This window comes from Eucyclogobius newberryi, unplaced genomic scaffold, assembly GCF_026437365.1.
Source record: "Eucyclogobius newberryi isolate DKJ021-1_F unplaced genomic scaffold, fEucNew1.0.hap1 SCAF_14, whole genome shotgun sequence".
NCBI lineage: Eukaryota > Metazoa > Chordata > Actinopteri > Gobiiformes > Gobiidae > Eucyclogobius > Eucyclogobius newberryi.
Window position 1 is genome coordinate 1,672,478 of NW_027315768.1, and position 17,313 is coordinate 1,689,790.

Genomic DNA, 17,313 nt, shown 5'->3' on the forward strand with positions numbered 1-17,313 from the left:
CACACTCACCCACTACCCTACAGTACCACCCACTACCCTACAGTACCACCCACTACCCTACAGTACCACCCACAACCCTACAGTACCACACTCACCCACTACCCTACAGTACCACCCACTACCCTACGGCACCACCCACTACCCTACAGTACCTCACTCACCCACTACCCTACAGTACCTCACTCACCCACTACCCTACAGTACCACACTCACCCACTACCCTACAGTACCACACTCACCCACTACCTTACAGCACCACCCACTACCCTACAGTACCTCACTCACCCACTACCCTACAGCACCACCCACTACCCTACAGTACCTCACTCACCCACTACCCTACAGCACCACCCACTACCCTACAGCACCACCCACTACCCTACAGTACCTCACTCACCCACTACCCTACAGCACCACCCACTACCCTACAGTACCTCACTCACCCACTACCCTACAGCACCACCCACTACCCTACAGTACCTCACTCACCCACTACCCTACAGCACCACCCACTACCCTACAGCACCACCCACTACCCTACAGTACCTCACTCACCCACTACCCTACAGCACCACCCACTACCCTACAGTACCTCACTCACCCACTACCCTACAGCACCACCCACTACCCTACAGTACCTCACTCACCCACTACCCTACAGCACCACCCACTACCCTACAGTACCTCACTCACCCACTACCCTACAGCACCTCACTCACCCACTACCCTACAGTACCTCACTCACCCACTACCCTACAGTACCTCACTCACCCACTACCCTACAGTACCACACTCACCCACTACCCTACAGTACCTCACTCACCCACTACCCTACAGTACCTCACTCACCCACTACCCTACAGCACCACTCACTACCCTACAGTACCTCACTCACCCACTACCCTACAGCACCACTCACTACCCTACAGTACCTCACTCACCCACTACCCTACAGCACCACCCACTACCCTACAGCACCTCACTCACCCACTACCCTACAGCACCACCCACTACCCTACAGCACCACCCACTACCCTACAGTACCTCACTCACCCACTACCCTACAGCACCACCCACTACCCTACAGTACCTCACTCACCCACTACCCTACAGCACCACCCACTACCCTACAGCACCACCCACTACCCTACAGCACCACCCACTACCCTACAGTACCTCACTCACCCACTACCCTACAGCACCACCCACTACCCTACAGCACCACCCACTACCCTACAGCACCACCCACTACCCTACAGCACCACCCACTACCCTACAGTACCTCACTCACCCACTACCCTACAGCACCACCCACTACCCTACAGTACCTCACTCACCCACTACCCTACAGCACCACCCACTACCCTACAGCACCACCCACTACCCTACAGCACCACCCACTACCCTACAGTACCTCACTCACCCACTACCCTACAGCACCACCCACTACCCTACAGCACCACCCACTACCCTACAGTACCTCACTCACCCACTACCCTACAGCACCACCCACTACCCTACAGTACCTCACTCACCCACTACCCTACAGCACCACCCACTACCCTACAGTACCTCACTCACCCACTACCCTACAGCACCACCCACTACCCTACAGTACCTCACTCACCCACTACCCTACAGCACCTCACTCACCCACTACCCTACAGTACCTCACTCACCCACTACCCTACAGTACCTCACTCACCCACTACCCTACAGTACCTCACTCACCCACTACCCTACAGTACCTCACTCACCCACTACCCTACAGTACCTCACTCACCCACTACCCTACAGTACCTCACTCACCCACTACCCTACAGTACCTCACTCACCCACTACCCTACAGTACCTCACTCACCCACTACCCTACAGTACCACACTCACCCACTACCCTACAGTACCTCACTCACCCACTACCCTACAGTACCACACTCACCCACTACCCTACAGTACCTCACTCACCCACTACCCTACAGCACCACTCACTACCCTACAGTACCTCACTCACCCACTACCCTACAGCACCACTCACTACCCTACAGTACCTCACTCACCCACTACCCTACAGCACCACCCACTACCCTACAGCACCACCCACTACCCTACAGTACCTCACTCACCCACTACCCTACAGCACCACCCACTACCCTACAGTACCACCCACTACCCTACAGTACCTCACTCACCCACTACCCTACAGCACCACTCACTACCCTACAGTACCTCACTCACCCACTACCCTACAGCACCACCCACTACCCTACAGCACCACCCACTACCCTACAGCACCACCCACTTCCCTACAGCACCACCCACTACCCTACAGTACCACATTCACCCACTACCCTACAGCACCACCCACTACCCTACAGCACCACCCACTACCCTACAGCACCACCCACTACCCTACAGCACCACCCACTACCCTACAGTACCACATTCACCCACTACCCTACAGCACCACCCACTACCCTACAGCACCACCCACTACCCTACAGTACCTCACTCACCCACTACCCTACAGCACCACCCACTACCCTACAGTACCTCACTCACCCACTACCCTACAGCACCACCCACTACCCTACAGTACCTCACTCACCCACTACCCTACAGTACCTCACTCACCCACTACCCTACAGTACCTCACTCACCCACTACCCTACAGTACCTCACTCACCCACTACCCTACAGTACCTCACTCACCCACTACCCTACAGTACCTCACTCACCCACTACCCTACAGTACCTCACTCACCCACTACCCTACAGTACCTCACTCACCCACTACCCTACAGTACCACACTCACCCACTACCCTACAGTACCTCACTCACCCACTACCCTACAGTACCACACTCACCCACTACCCTACAGTACCTCACTCACCCACTACCCTACAGCACCACTCACTACCCTACAGTACCTCACTCACCCACTACCCTACAGCACCACTCACTACCCTACAGTACCTCACTCACCCACTACCCTACAGCACCACCCACTACCCTACAGCACCACCCACTACCCTACAGTACCTCACTCACCCACTACCCTACAGCACCACCCACTACCCTACAGTACCACCCACTACCCTACAGTACCTCACTCACCCACTACCCTACAGCACCACTCACTACCCTACAGTACCTCACTCACCCACTACCCTACAGCACCACCCACTACCCTACAGCACCACCCACTACCCTACAGCACCACCCACTTCCCTACAGCACCACCCACTACCCTACAGTACCACATTCACCCACTACCCTACAGCACCACCCACTACCCTACAGCACCACCCACTACCCTACAGCACCACCCACTACCCTACAGCACCACCCACTACCCTACAGTACCACATTCACCCACTACCCTACAGCACCACCCACTACCCTACAGCACCACCCACTACCCTACAGTACCTCACTCACCCACTACCCTACAGCACCACCCACTACCCTACAGTACCTCACTCACCCACTACCCTACAGCACCACCCACTACCCTACAGTACCTCACTCACCCACTACCCTACAGCACCACCCACTACCCTACAGTACCTCACTCACCCACTACCCTACAGCACCTCACTCACCCACTACCCTACAGTACCTCACTCACCCACTACCCTACAGTACCTCACTCACCCACTACCCTACAGTACCTCACTCACCCACTACCCTACAGTACCTCACTCACCCACTACCCTACAGTACCTCACTCACCCACTACCCTACAGTACCTCACTCACCCACTACCCTACAGTACCTCACTCACCCACTACCCTACAGTACCTCACTCACCCACTACCCTACAGTACCACACTCACCCACTACCCTACAGTACCTCACTCACCCACTACCCTACAGTACCACACTCACCCACTACCCTACAGTACCTCACTCACCCACTACCCTACAGCACCACTCACTACCCTACAGTACCTCACTCACCCACTACCCTACAGCACCACTCACTACCCTACAGTACCTCACTCACCCACTACCCTACAGCACCACCCACTACCCTACAGCACCACCCACTACCCTACAGTACCTCACTCACCCACTACCCTACAGCACCACCCACTACCCTACAGTACCACCCACTACCCTACAGTACCTCACTCACCCACTACCCTACAGCACCACTCACTACCCTACAGTACCTCACTCACCCACTACCCTACAGCACCACCCACTACCCTACAGCACCACCCACTACCCTACAGCACCACCCACTTCCCTACAGCACCACCCACTACCCTACAGTACCACATTCACCCACTACCCTACAGCACCACCCACTACCCTACAGCACCACCCACTACCCTACAGCACCACCCACTACCCTACAGCACCACCCACTACCCTACAGTACCACATTCACCCACTACCCTACAGCACCACCCACTACCCTACAGCACCACCCACTACCCTACAGTACCTCACTCACCCACTACCCTACAGCACCACCCACTACCCTACAGCACCACCCACTACCCTACAGTACCTCACTCACCCACTACCCTACAGTACCTCACTCACCCACTACCCTACAGTACCTCACTCACCCACTACCCTACAGTACCTCACTCACCCACTACCCTACAGTACCTCACTCACCCACTACCCTACAGTACCTCACTCACCCACTACCCTACAGTACCTCACTCACCCACTACCCTACAGTACCTCACTCACCCACTACCCTACAGTACCTCACTCACCCACTACCCTACAGTACCACACTCACCCACTACCCTACAGTACCTCACTCACCCACTACCCTACAGTACCACACTCACCCACTACCCTACAGTACCTCACTCACCCACTACCCTACAGCACCACTCACTACCCTACAGTACCTCACTCACCCACTACCCTACAGCACCACTCACTACCCTACAGTACCTCACTCACCCACTACCCTACAGCACCACCCACTACCCTACAGCACCACCCACTACCCTACAGTACCTCACTCACCCACTACCCTACAGCACCACCCACTACCCTACAGTACCACCCACTACCCTACAGTACCTCACTCACCCACTACCCTACAGCACCACTCACTACCCTACAGTACCTCACTCACCCACTACCCTACAGCACCACCCACTACCCTACAGCACCACCCACTACCCTACAGCACCACCCACTTCCCTACAGCACCACCCACTACCCTACAGTACCACATTCACCCACTACCCTACAGCACCACCCACTACCCTACAGCACCACCCACTACCCTACAGCACCACCCACTACCCTACAGCACCACCCACTACCCTACAGTACCACATTCACCCACTACCCTACAGCACCACCCACTACCCTACAGCACCACCCACTACCCTACAGTACCTCACTCACCCACTACCCTACAGCACCACCCACTACCCTACAGTACCACACTCAAACACCCAATACTAGGGAATGGGGCAATTCTCAAAATAGTAGTCATTGGATAGGACTTGGTTCTATGGTTTGTTTGGAGCCTGTCGTCCTTTTGCAGTCAGGAAATAGCTTCAGTTTGTCTGTTGTGGTTTTATCTTTCACCCAGGAATGTCTTAAAAATCTGTTTCACCCACATAATCCCACGAAACGAGGACTAAGAGCTGAGTAAACACAGAAAACACGTTATGGGAGCTAACCGACCAAAGCTGACAGACTATGGCCTCGGCGTAAAACAGAGCATCTCACAAGCGAACGAGGCTAACATGGCTAACATGGCTAACATGGCTAACAGGCCCAGCGCTCCCGACAGCCCTGCCTCCACCACTAAGCCAAGCGCCATCCCCGGTGTGGAGTCTGTTACGGCGGTTTCCTGTAAACAATGATCAAGTAAAGAGTAACCAGGCAATAACTTGAAGCAGAAACAGAGTCTCTCGGTCTCTCTCAAAAGGTGGAAGTTTATTCACGTGCACAGTGGATAAACACCCTCTCTCTCCCTAAGACAAGGTTGTTCTGTCCCTACCTAACTTTACAATTTACAAAGTACACCTTTTATAGGTGGTAACAAACATGACATAATCACAACCCAAATCAGCTCAAAAAGAGATAGACCAGAGCATCACGTCTGTGACGGTTCCATCTCTTCAGAGGTTTAATCAAAGACCATTTCCACTGAATCCGGTCCTGACGCATTAATTGATGATTAAGAGGCGCCGGACAGTAGATATTCAGTATAATCAGGACCTCATATTCTTATCCCATCTGCACACAGGAGAACAACAAAGATATTAATTCCGTGACATGTCATGGCCTAAAACAACATTAGAATGACATGACATGACCCATTTTCTGCCATTACAATACCACTCTTTTGATTATCTTAAACCCCTGTTTAATATCATATCATCAATCAATTACCAATCAGAGAAAATATTAATTAATAATTAATAACACAACAAAAAATGAATAATAACAATAATTAGATAAATTATCAAAAAAAAAATATTAATAAAAATGACCAATTTAATGATTAAAAACACTAATAAAATTGAACCCTTGAAATTAGAAATAAAATAATAACCAAAATAATAATAATAATAATAATAAAAAATAGATAAAATTACTCATAAAAAATATTAATAAAGTCAACCCCAGCTCCCCCGTCCCGAGACCCCCTCCACCGGCCAGGAAAAAACTACCAAACCTCTTTGGGATAAAAGTAGAAAACCTGAGTAGGAGAAAACTACAAAACCACTTTGGGATAAAAGTAGAAACCTGGAGGAATTCCCCTGTGAATGGGGCTCAGGACGGACAGGCTGATGCTGACTTCTGGAAGGAAAAACAAAATGCTCGATTAATTTCATCAAAATAAAGATTTCAGTCTATCTCTTGTCTTAATTTAAGTCATTACAATTTCCCTTTGAATCAGTGATTTTAAAAACAGTTTAAAAGAAATTAATAAAACTGTTAAAGTTTTATTTGCCTCCGCTCTTGTTTATGCCGTTACTGGCTTAAGGTCTCATTCCCTTGATGATTGAATCATCATCTGAATCACTAATGTAGCCTGTGTCTTGCTTAGACGCGTCTCTATCTGGCCCTGGAACCTGAACAGACACATATTGAGCAGAAACCATTTTACCAATCGCTTTGAACAAACATGGGAGAACACAAGAAAACAGAATCAAGATTACCCCTACAATAATGCCAAAATTTATGAGCACGTCACGCCAGGAAGTAAGAGCCCATCCTAACACAGAAAAAGGGTGAGTGGCAGTGACAGTTTCAGATTCCATGAGATTACGGAGTTTGGTCAAGTTTTCGAGTCCCTGTTGGATCGCACCCCCATCCTCATCATTAGCAGGAATGTAGGTACAGCAGCTCCCTTTTAGTAAAGTGCACACCCCCCCACTGGAGGCTGTTATCTGTGCACACCCCCCCACTGGAGGCTGTTATCTGATCCAGCACAATACGATTTTGAAGTGCTACTGCGCGAAGTGTATGCATCTCCTCTCTCTCTGCCTCGAAAGTAGCTAATGTTGTGTTGATAAAAGCAGTAAATCTATAGCTAAGAGTCTCCATACGCAACATCAATTTACCCACTCCCACACTTGGGAACAATGCAAATAGGACCTTTTCCCCCGTTGTCCAAATTTTATGTTCATCTGGCACGTCAGACCCCCAAACAGCGTCATGAGATGCCAGATCCCTTTGTGTCCTGGGTGTGTGATGTGGTATGCTGGATATTATGTATGAATGATCTGAAGGAATCACAGCTGCGCATCGGCCAACCCATCCCGCCGGAAGACATTCATACATGTAATATCCACAAAGAAACATGTACCCCTCTTTTGGAACGGTCCCTAAAATGTCTGGAACAGTGTAGTAAGGTGCACATGTGGTTTTGGGGCCCGCCTGAGAATTATTCAGGTGGGTGCTCAAGTGGGTGTTGTTCACCAGATAAGTGCACGGGACATACACTGTGGAACAATATAAATCAGGGATTTGCCCTACATGGAGTGGTTTAAGTTCAGATCCTGGACCGATAGATAAGGTGGATGCAATAGTCTGTGCAAAGCATGTAAATTTAGAGCCAGGTCGAATGTGGACTGGTCCAAAAAGCGGCCCTAGTTTTACATTTTTAGGAGGTCTGATGTGAATCTGAGGTCGGAACTTAATCTTGCGTGGGAGAAGAGGAATCACCGCTCTCCACGCAGACCAAACTATCCTACTCAGAAGTTTAACATTATCTCTAGAAATTAGAGTGCCAGGTAACATGTTGGATAAATTAGGCACAGGGAGAGGGAGCACGTGTGGAGGGTTGGTTGCCATGGGCATGTGTGTACATACATAACAATCTCTGCTTGTGACTGTCGGCTACATATTTAGCATATCGATACCAATAGTTTAGTGTATAGACGGTGGAATGGTTATAAGTGTCTGTGAGAGACTCGATCTTGGATGTGTCGTCATAGTGCAGTGTACGAGTGTTACGGTCTACTCTGTTTTCTCTGTGGGGCCACATCCAGCTAGGCAGAGTGATAAACCATATTATTCCCAACGCCAGAACTATTGACAGACCCAGTGCATAAATCATTATTCTATAGTTCAGCAACCTGATGTTGAGCTCGACCTTTCTGTCGGTCAGATACCATTTAGAGCTCTGACGCTCCGGGGGACTCCTCCCCCCAGGAGGAGCCGGGTGAGCCTCAGGAATCATGAAGACGATGAAGACAGTATTTGTGTAGATATTACCAGACGATGCAGAAGATCGTGGAGCTTTAAACCGCGCCGGGTTTTGGCAACTTGCCCCGTGCTCGGAGCACTCGATCAGTGGGCTCTGGTGCCTTTCGAGGTTTACGACCTGCTCGGACCCCGACTTTCTCGAACTTGAGATCGTTGCAAAAAGGTCCCACGACGTCCTCAGTGGTTGCCCCTTGTGTCCGACCCACGAGTGGACGACACCCGCGTTGTCGTTGATCTCCGCAGGTGTGCTGAAGATGGCTCGGCAGTGAGAAGCGTGAACCCAGGTGCCCCGTTCTGCGACTTTCACTGCGGTGTGAGTGATGAGGAGGACCTGGACCGGGCCAATCTACCTTTTGGAACACCACCTTTTCCTCCTCGGCTCTCGGATCAAGATCCAGTCACCTGGTTTGAAGTTGTGGAGGACAGCTTCTGCTGCCTTTGGGAGAGCGGCTTTCACCTGTGCAGGAATTGAGGACAACAGGTCATCCAATTCTTTACAGTAAGCTAGCATTGAGTTGTCGCACAGGGAGGAATCGGGCAGATCTCGTGGCGGAGGTGGGTCGAGGCCTATGTTCGGTGGGCGAGCAAACAGGATTTCAAATGGACTCATTTTACATCTTGCCTGTACCCGCATTCTCATGTACATCAACGCCAGTGGCAGTGCCTTAACCCAGGAGAGTCCAGTTTGCTCACATATTTTGGTCAGTTTTGTTTTGAGTGTCCCGTTACATTTCTCCGCGAGACCACAAGATTCTGGGTGATAAGAAGTATGTTTTCGGAGATCGATGCCCAGAAATTGACCCACCTCCTCTATCACTTTTGCAACAAAGTGGCTGCCATTGTCACTTGAATTTTTTTCAGGAACGCCCTAGCGTGGCACAATCTCTGTAATCAGAGCTTTAACCACTGCGTTGCTGGAGGCATGTTTACAAGGAAACGCCTCGACATAACGTGACCAGATGTCAACAAACACTAAACAGAATTTCTTGCCTTCTGATGGATTAAGCTCAATGAAATCCATTTGCATATGCCCAAAATGTCTTTCTGGCGGTGGGTGTGCCGCCTGTGGAATTTGTCTTGCTCTACCTGGATTATTGTTTAAACAGATAGCACAAGATTGACAACATTTTTGGGCATAAAAGGTAAAACCTTTCGTGAACCAATTCTGTCCCACAGCCGTCACCATCCCCCCTTTTGACGCATGGTCCCGTCCATGTGAGATCAGCGCCATCTGCCTGAAAAAATGTTTAGGTAAACAGGTTTTTTTGTTAGGCCCAACCCAAATGCCATCACACTTCTCAGCCCCCGCCTTCTTCCACACAGAGATTTCCTCTGACGTGGAGAATTCCTGCATGGCTGATAAGGACTCTGGAAGAGAAGTGTTATTAGACACAAAACATTAATTTTGCTCTTGTCTGCAGAGATAAGATGCGGCCTTGGCTGCCTTGTCCGCTCTGCTGTTTCCCTGTGAAATTGGGTCAGTTCTGTTAGTATGAGCTTGACATTTGCATATAGCAATATCAGATGGGAGCAAGATCGCCGTCAGGAGTTCCCCAACATGCGTGCAGTTCAGAATAGGCTTACCATCCGATTTCAAAAAGTTCCTGTGTCGCCACAACCCCGCCCAGTCGTGGCATACACCAAACGCATAGCGAGAGTCTGTAAAAATTGTTACGGACTGACCCTTCGCCAATGTGCATGCGACTGTCAGAGCCACCAATTCTGCAGTCTGTGCAGAGAAATGAGAGGGCAGTGGGCCTGAGGCCGCCACATCCCACTCAGAGCATACTGCAAAGCCAACACGGTTCTGTCCCGTGTTGGTGTCTCGAGATGCTGATCCATCTACATAAAAAAACAAGTCAGAGTTAACAAGTGGTTCCTCTTTCAGATCCGGTCTCGGGGTGCACACCTGTTCGATTGTAGAAATGCAACAGTGAGCTTCGCCCTCTTCAGAGGTGGGCAAGAGGGTGGCAGGGTTAAGCTGTGTGCATCGTTTTACTGTGACGTTAGGTAATTCAAGCAAAACTGTGTTGTACCTGAGCCATCGGGAAGCAGAAAGATGCAAAGTTTGCTGTTCCAGCAGGATCAGAGAGACAGCATGTGGCACAAGCAGTGTTAGCTCAGCATAGCCCACCAGATCACGCGAGGCCAAGACTGCTTTTTCAGCAGCCGCCACCGCGCGTAGACATCGTGGCATGCCGGCTGCAACGGGGTCCAGCTTAGCAGAGAAAAAAGCCACAGGTCGCAGGGAGCCCCCGTGCGCCTGTAAGAGGACAGAAGTCATGCAGCCGTTGCGTTCGTCAACAGTCTGTGTGAAAGGTCTTGTTGGGTCAGGTAACCCCAGAGTTGGAGGCTTCTGTAAAGCCATTTTTCAACTCACAGAAAGCTTTGTCTGCTTCCTCTGTCCATGTCAGTCTGTCATTAGTCCTAAGGCCTTTTCCATGGATTAGTGCACCTAAAGGAGACTCCATTACAGAATAATTTGGAATGAACTGTCGACAATATGAACACATTCCTAGAAATGACATCAATTGTTTCTTAGTTATTGGTTTCGGAATATTCTGAATGGCTGAAACGCGCTTCGTCGTAATGCTTTTGCCATTTTTAGATATCACATGACCCAGAAATATTACTTCCTCTTTAACATATTGCAATTTTGAGAGACTGGCCTTGTGGCCTTCTGCATGCAAATGTTTGAGTAAGGTCACCGTATCTTGTTTACATTGGTCCTCGGTTTGCGAGCACAACAATATGTCATCCACATATTGTAGCAGGCAGCTACCTGGTGCCAGTCGCAAGGGAGCCAATGAATCTCGCAGCGCTGCATTTTACCATGTTGGAGAATGCACGAACCCCTGACACAGCCTTGTCAGAGTCCAGAGTCGATTCTGAAACTCGAAAGCAAACCAAAACTGCGAATCCTGGTGAACGGGGACAGAGAAAAAAACATTAGCTAGATCCACAACTGTGAAATATTTTGCCTCTGGAGGAATCTGAGATAAGATAGTGTATGGGTTTGGCACCACAGCAACGACAGGTTGAACAGCTTCGTTCACTGTTTTCAAATCGTTTGTAAACCTCCATTTCTCTGGTACCCCAGGTTCGCTTTGTTATTTAACCGGAACCCCCCCCCGATTTACAAGGAACTATTACTCCCGCCTCCCTCAGGGCTTCAAACACCGGAGTAATACCTTCAACCGCCTCTGGGCGCAGAGGATATTGTGGTCTACAGGGGCGAGCGTCAGATTTCGGGGTGATCACCACGGGCTGACAACCTCGAATCAGGCCGACATCGGTTGGACTCTTAGCCCACAGGTCAACCCCCACCTTTCTTAGTTCCGGTATCGCCTCTGCCCCGCCATGCGCCCGAAGACCGTGAAAATGTCACATTAGAGTTTGGAACACTATCCCAGTCCTCCGCTATAAAAAATTGATAAAATAATTAATAATAAATATTAATAAAGTTAACCCCAGCTCAACATTGATGGACAAAAATCTTGTACCTCCCCCCAATTAGCATTCTTTGGTTTTGATAATGCTACGTACAGATTCGAGTTTGACAGGCTAAAGTTTTTAAGTGAATCGGGGAGTGACACGGAGACAACAGAAAAGTCTCTACCCCAGAATAAATGTTCAGTCTTTAAAAAGTCCTCACAGCATTCATTCCAACAAGCATCAAAATCACATTCTGTTTCTGTTGCATCTGTGGGCAAACAAAACGAGCACTGCAATTCTCTCACATCTTTGAAATCAACATTCTCATTGTGTGTCACTTTCTCATAGGCTAATGAAATTAACTGAATTGAGGAATTTGGGGACAATTTCCAAAAATAGTCATATTCCGGAGCCTCTGTAGGCTTTGCCAGAAAATTTAAACCATGTACCAATTCTCTGTTATTTGTGACCTGCAGGCCGTCTGATGTGGAGATAAGGCAAATTCCTAATCGACACATCAGATCCCGTCCTATCAAGTTCACTGGACACAAAGGGGAATAGAGAAATGAATGTTTGAACGAGTGACCACCGACATCAAAACATGTTAAAGGAGATGTGAAATGCTCCTTCGTTGTCTCCCCAGAAGCTGATAATGAAAATGTGTAACGACCCCCCAGCCGAGGTTTTTTCGTTAGTGCAGAACATTTAATCACTGAATTTGTAGCCCCTGAATCCACCAAAAAATCAATTTTTTCCCCGTTAACGTTCAATTGGTACTCTGGAAATTTAGCTTTAGCTTGACTAATTTTAGAATAGGTACCCTCCGGTACCACTGCACATGCCTCAAGATAGGTGATTGCGTGTGTGAGTTGTGCCAGGTGCATGTTACCCTCTTGCAGGCGTTGTTGTGGGTGTTGTTCCGGTGCGTGTGTCGTTGAGCCAGTCGTCTCTGCTGCGTGCTCGGACCTGCCCCCTTCCGCCCCCGCCAGTCAATCCGACCCCCCATAATGTCCAGGAGCTGGAAGAGCTTAACATGGTTGAGTGGGCAGAGCTTGTTGTGATCTGAGTCTGTGATTGGCCATGGGCAGTTGTCCGTTAGCATAGTAAGGTCCAGGCTGCATAGTGGGGAGAAAATGTTGTGGTCTGGGTACGTGGGGGGTCGGTGCGTGATTTGCTGTGGGAAGTTGATCGTTAACATAAGGTCCGGGCTGCTGTGGTGCAGCTGTGCAGTCTCTGGCAAAGTGTTCGAACTGTCCACATGTGAAACACGCCCCCCTACGTTGTTCTCGTCTCCCACGCCCACGGCCGCGTTGGTGATGCCCCTCTGGTCTACCGGAAAAAAGTGTCAGTGTGGCCTCGTGTTGTTCCGTAGCCCGTTTCTCTTCCTTTTTTTTTTGTGTCTTTGAGATAAGCTTTTGCGCATGACGTGCATATCTGCGCAGGTCATCGAGCTTGGGCTGGTCAAGTCCACCAATATACAACTTTTCCACTTTAGCAAAAATGTCTGGAAGGATGCCAGGGCAGAGGGCCCGACAAAGGCTTTCTTCATATGCTGAGCCCGGTGTGTCTACCATGCCACTCTTTTCTTTATACAGAACGGAGAATCTATGAAAATAGTCATCTGTGGTCTCGTCTGGCTTTTGTTTACACCCCAGGAGGGCTTCAGGGTCATATTTGATTGGAAAGGCCTCAGTGATGGCCGTATTCAGCCCCTTTATAGCCGCAATGTATCCCACATTGTGTTCATAGACTGGTTTGTCGGCCCGCATGTCATTAGGTGGAATGGCTCCTTTAATTTTTGCAAAATCGCTAGTCCTCAGAGCAGATAGTAAAATGTTTCTACATTCTAACCCGGAAGGTCTTAGCTCTTGGCAAAATTCTTCGAATTCTCTAGCAAATGTAGTCCCATTGGGCACTGGGTCAGGCAGGGCTTTGGAGTTGGCCAGGACCTCTTCTGGGCTCCAGGGTCTATAAACAAACATCTGTCCCTCCGGGCCTGCCACCTCCACCATTGGCAAGGACATGTGTGGTCCAATATCTTGTCCTGTCCGTAGAAGGTTAGTCCAGTCCTTTTCTACTTGAGCAGGTTTGGGTTTTTTGTATTTTACTTGCGTTGGCTCGATGCCCCCTGTGGCTCCGTCCTCCTCGAGTTCTGGTGGTGGGTTTGGGTGGGGTCGACCGCTGGGGTAGGCGTCCAGGTCGGTGTCGAGCAGCGCCGCAGAAAGACCGGTCAAATCTGGATAAAGAGAAGGCATAGACGAAGTGATCCGTTCTTCCAGTTGTGGCGGTGTGAGTGTGAGTGCGTGTGTGCGTGGGCGCGCACCAGCCGTGTGTGTGCTGGTGTCTGCTATGAGATAAGGGTTGGCAGCAGTATGTGAATATTGCGGCGGTTTTCGACTCTCTCCTTCTTCCTCACATTCAACCTTCACAGTCAATTGTTTACATAGTCTCTTTCGCTCACGTGACTCCGCTTCCGTCTCCCACACTTTTACCCACTTCTCGTGTTTCCGCACCCACTTAACCGACTCACTTGATACTTTTTTAGATTTTAACAGCTTCTCTTGTGCTTCCTCTAAGTTTGTTTTAAGTTTTGCAATTTGACTCATGCTTAAAGACCCTCCTACTGGGAACCCATATTTTTCAGTCCAAATCGGCAAGCATTCTAAACACTCCGCCCCATACTTGTTTGACATTATCAACATTACTGGTGTCTCAGGAATTTTTACACACTTCGATTGATTTTTCCCCATTTTGTAACCGTACGTTAAGTCAAAATCACACGTCTGTGTTATGCTAAATCGTACCTTCCACTCTTCTTTAGTCTAGGGTCCACCACTCGCTAAGACTATTTTTACCCCAGGCAAAACTAGACTACAAGACAATTTTTAAATTGCTTTAGCTAGTGAAATAAGTGGGCTCTTCTCTGCAGTGGCCTTCTGCCGACTGATTATGGTTATCTCGAGTGTGTTATAAAAACAAACAATGTCCTCCTACAGACACCAGTAAATGTAACTTTAGCAAAATATCACTAGAAATATTCAAAACAGATCCGAGAGTAAAACAAAGTACAAAATTTTTTTACAAAAACAGATTAATACCCTATGATTCGACCTAGTTGAGAGAGACAAAAAAAGACTCACCGCGGTGGTTGTTTTCGAATCCGAACGTCGGCGCTCCTCTCCTCCGGGCCGGTGACGCAGGCCTCCCGTCTCAAACCGTGGAGAATGGAGGCTGGAATGTGGTGTTCCAGGTGGCCAGCCCTGCTTCACACGAACCCTGAAAAGATGGACCGCCGCCGAAGGAGCCGTCGTTCGTAAGACGCCAAATTGTTACGGCGGTTTCCTGTAAACAATGATCAAGTAAAGAGTAACCAGGCAATAACTTGAAGCAGAAACAGAGTCTCTCGGTCTCTCTCAAAAGGTGGAAGTTTATTCACGTGCACAGTGGATAAACACCCTCTCTCTCCCTAAGACAAGTTCGTTCTGTCCCTACCTAACTTTACAATTTACAAAGTACACCTTTTATAGGTGGTAACAAACATAACATAATCACAACCCAAATCAGCTCAAAAAGAGATAGACCAGACTATCACGTCTGTGACGGTTCCATCTCTTCAGAGGTTTAATCAAAGACCATTTCCACTGAATCCGGTCCTGACGCATTAATTGATGATTAAGAGGCGCCGGACAGTAGATATTCAGTATAATCAGGACCTCATATTCTTATCCCATCTGCACACAGGAGAACAACACAGATATTAATTCCGTGACATGTCATGGCCTAAAACATTAGAATGACATGACATGACCCATTTTCTGCCATTACAAGTCTCCAGGCCGTCCCTATCAGACGGAGAGGACATAACTTTACAACAGGTGGCCCTGGGTGGCATGCAGGGCGACGTGCGGCGCGACGTGCGGCGCGGAATGCAGCATCATTGAGAGCGGAGGCTCGCTCAAATGTAAGCTGACCTAGTGGAGCTGAAGGTGGAGCATGCGGATCATATATTACTTTACTTACAGCATCCATACAATTCTCACTATATATATATATATATAAAGCGGGTCTAAAGCAGACACATATCATGGAGAATTTAACTTATTAATTTAGACGCGCCTAAAACAAAGTGCACATGTCCCGGGAGGAGACCTGGTCCATCTTTAATAACCCAACACATCACGCGCGTAAAGTTCCTCGTTGTCGAGCGGACGTCCAAACACGCTGAGCACACGGTCCTTACTCATGTTACATTTACACCACATCATCAATGAAGCTGTTCTTTCCAGCATCACACGGTCCTGCTGTGACAGAGCAGTGTTTCAGATGAACCGGGGCCCTCAGGAGAGCACCGCGGCAGTCACGCAGAAGCGCCACATTCTTTTTGAATAGTTTATTTTTAATCCCCCCCCAGATTTCCACCTATGAATGTGTTTATTGTACATGTATATGTATAAAATACAATACAAACAAGCATCCCAGAATGCTTCATGGTCTTGGTTTTCAATTGTATGTTTGTGCACCCTGACTGAGAACTCTGAGAGGGATTTAAATGTCACGTGGGACTAGTGGCAGTTGTGAGTCATTACATGAAAGCCATGTACCTGAGACAGTCTTCTCATGGACCATCGTTTAGTTGTGGTGGACTTTGAGGGAGTAACGTGCGGGTCAGTCCAGATCGTCTTTTGTATTATTGTCTCTGTGGGGAAACATCATTTTAGACGGGATTATTACATTAATTACTTGGATTGTTACATGATGGAGCTCCATGTGTGCTGTCCCTGCAGCATCTGCACCTGCAGTTATGTGTGGGATGGTCTCAGGGGCCCCTTTACACAGCTACACCTTGGGTCTTGGTCTTGGGTCTTGTCTGGTGTGGTAGATCTGGGCCTCTGTCCTTCAGACCGGCTCTTTCTAACCATTGGTAGGATTTTGTGATATCAGCCACTTCAGTTATGTTCCGATGGTACATCCCATGTAGGGGCGTGTCCTCCCATGTAGGGGCGTGTCCTCCCATGTAGGGGCGTGTCCTCCCATGTAGGGGCGTGTCCTCCCATGTAGGGGCGTGTCCTCCCATGTAGAGGCGTGTCCTCCCATGTAGGGGCGTGTCCTCCCATGTAGAGGCGTGTCCTCCCATGTAGGGGCGTGTCCTCCCATGTAGAGGCGTG

The 17,313-nt window shown here is 49.2% G+C and overlaps 1 protein-coding gene across 1 annotated transcript in view; it reads left to right on the top strand.

The window, feature by feature from the left end:
- rnf17 (ring finger protein 17) overlaps nt 1-17,313 on the top strand; it is a 128,925-nt gene that overhangs the window by 102,899 nt on the left and 8,713 nt on the right. The gene's annotated exons all lie outside the window — the stretch shown is intronic.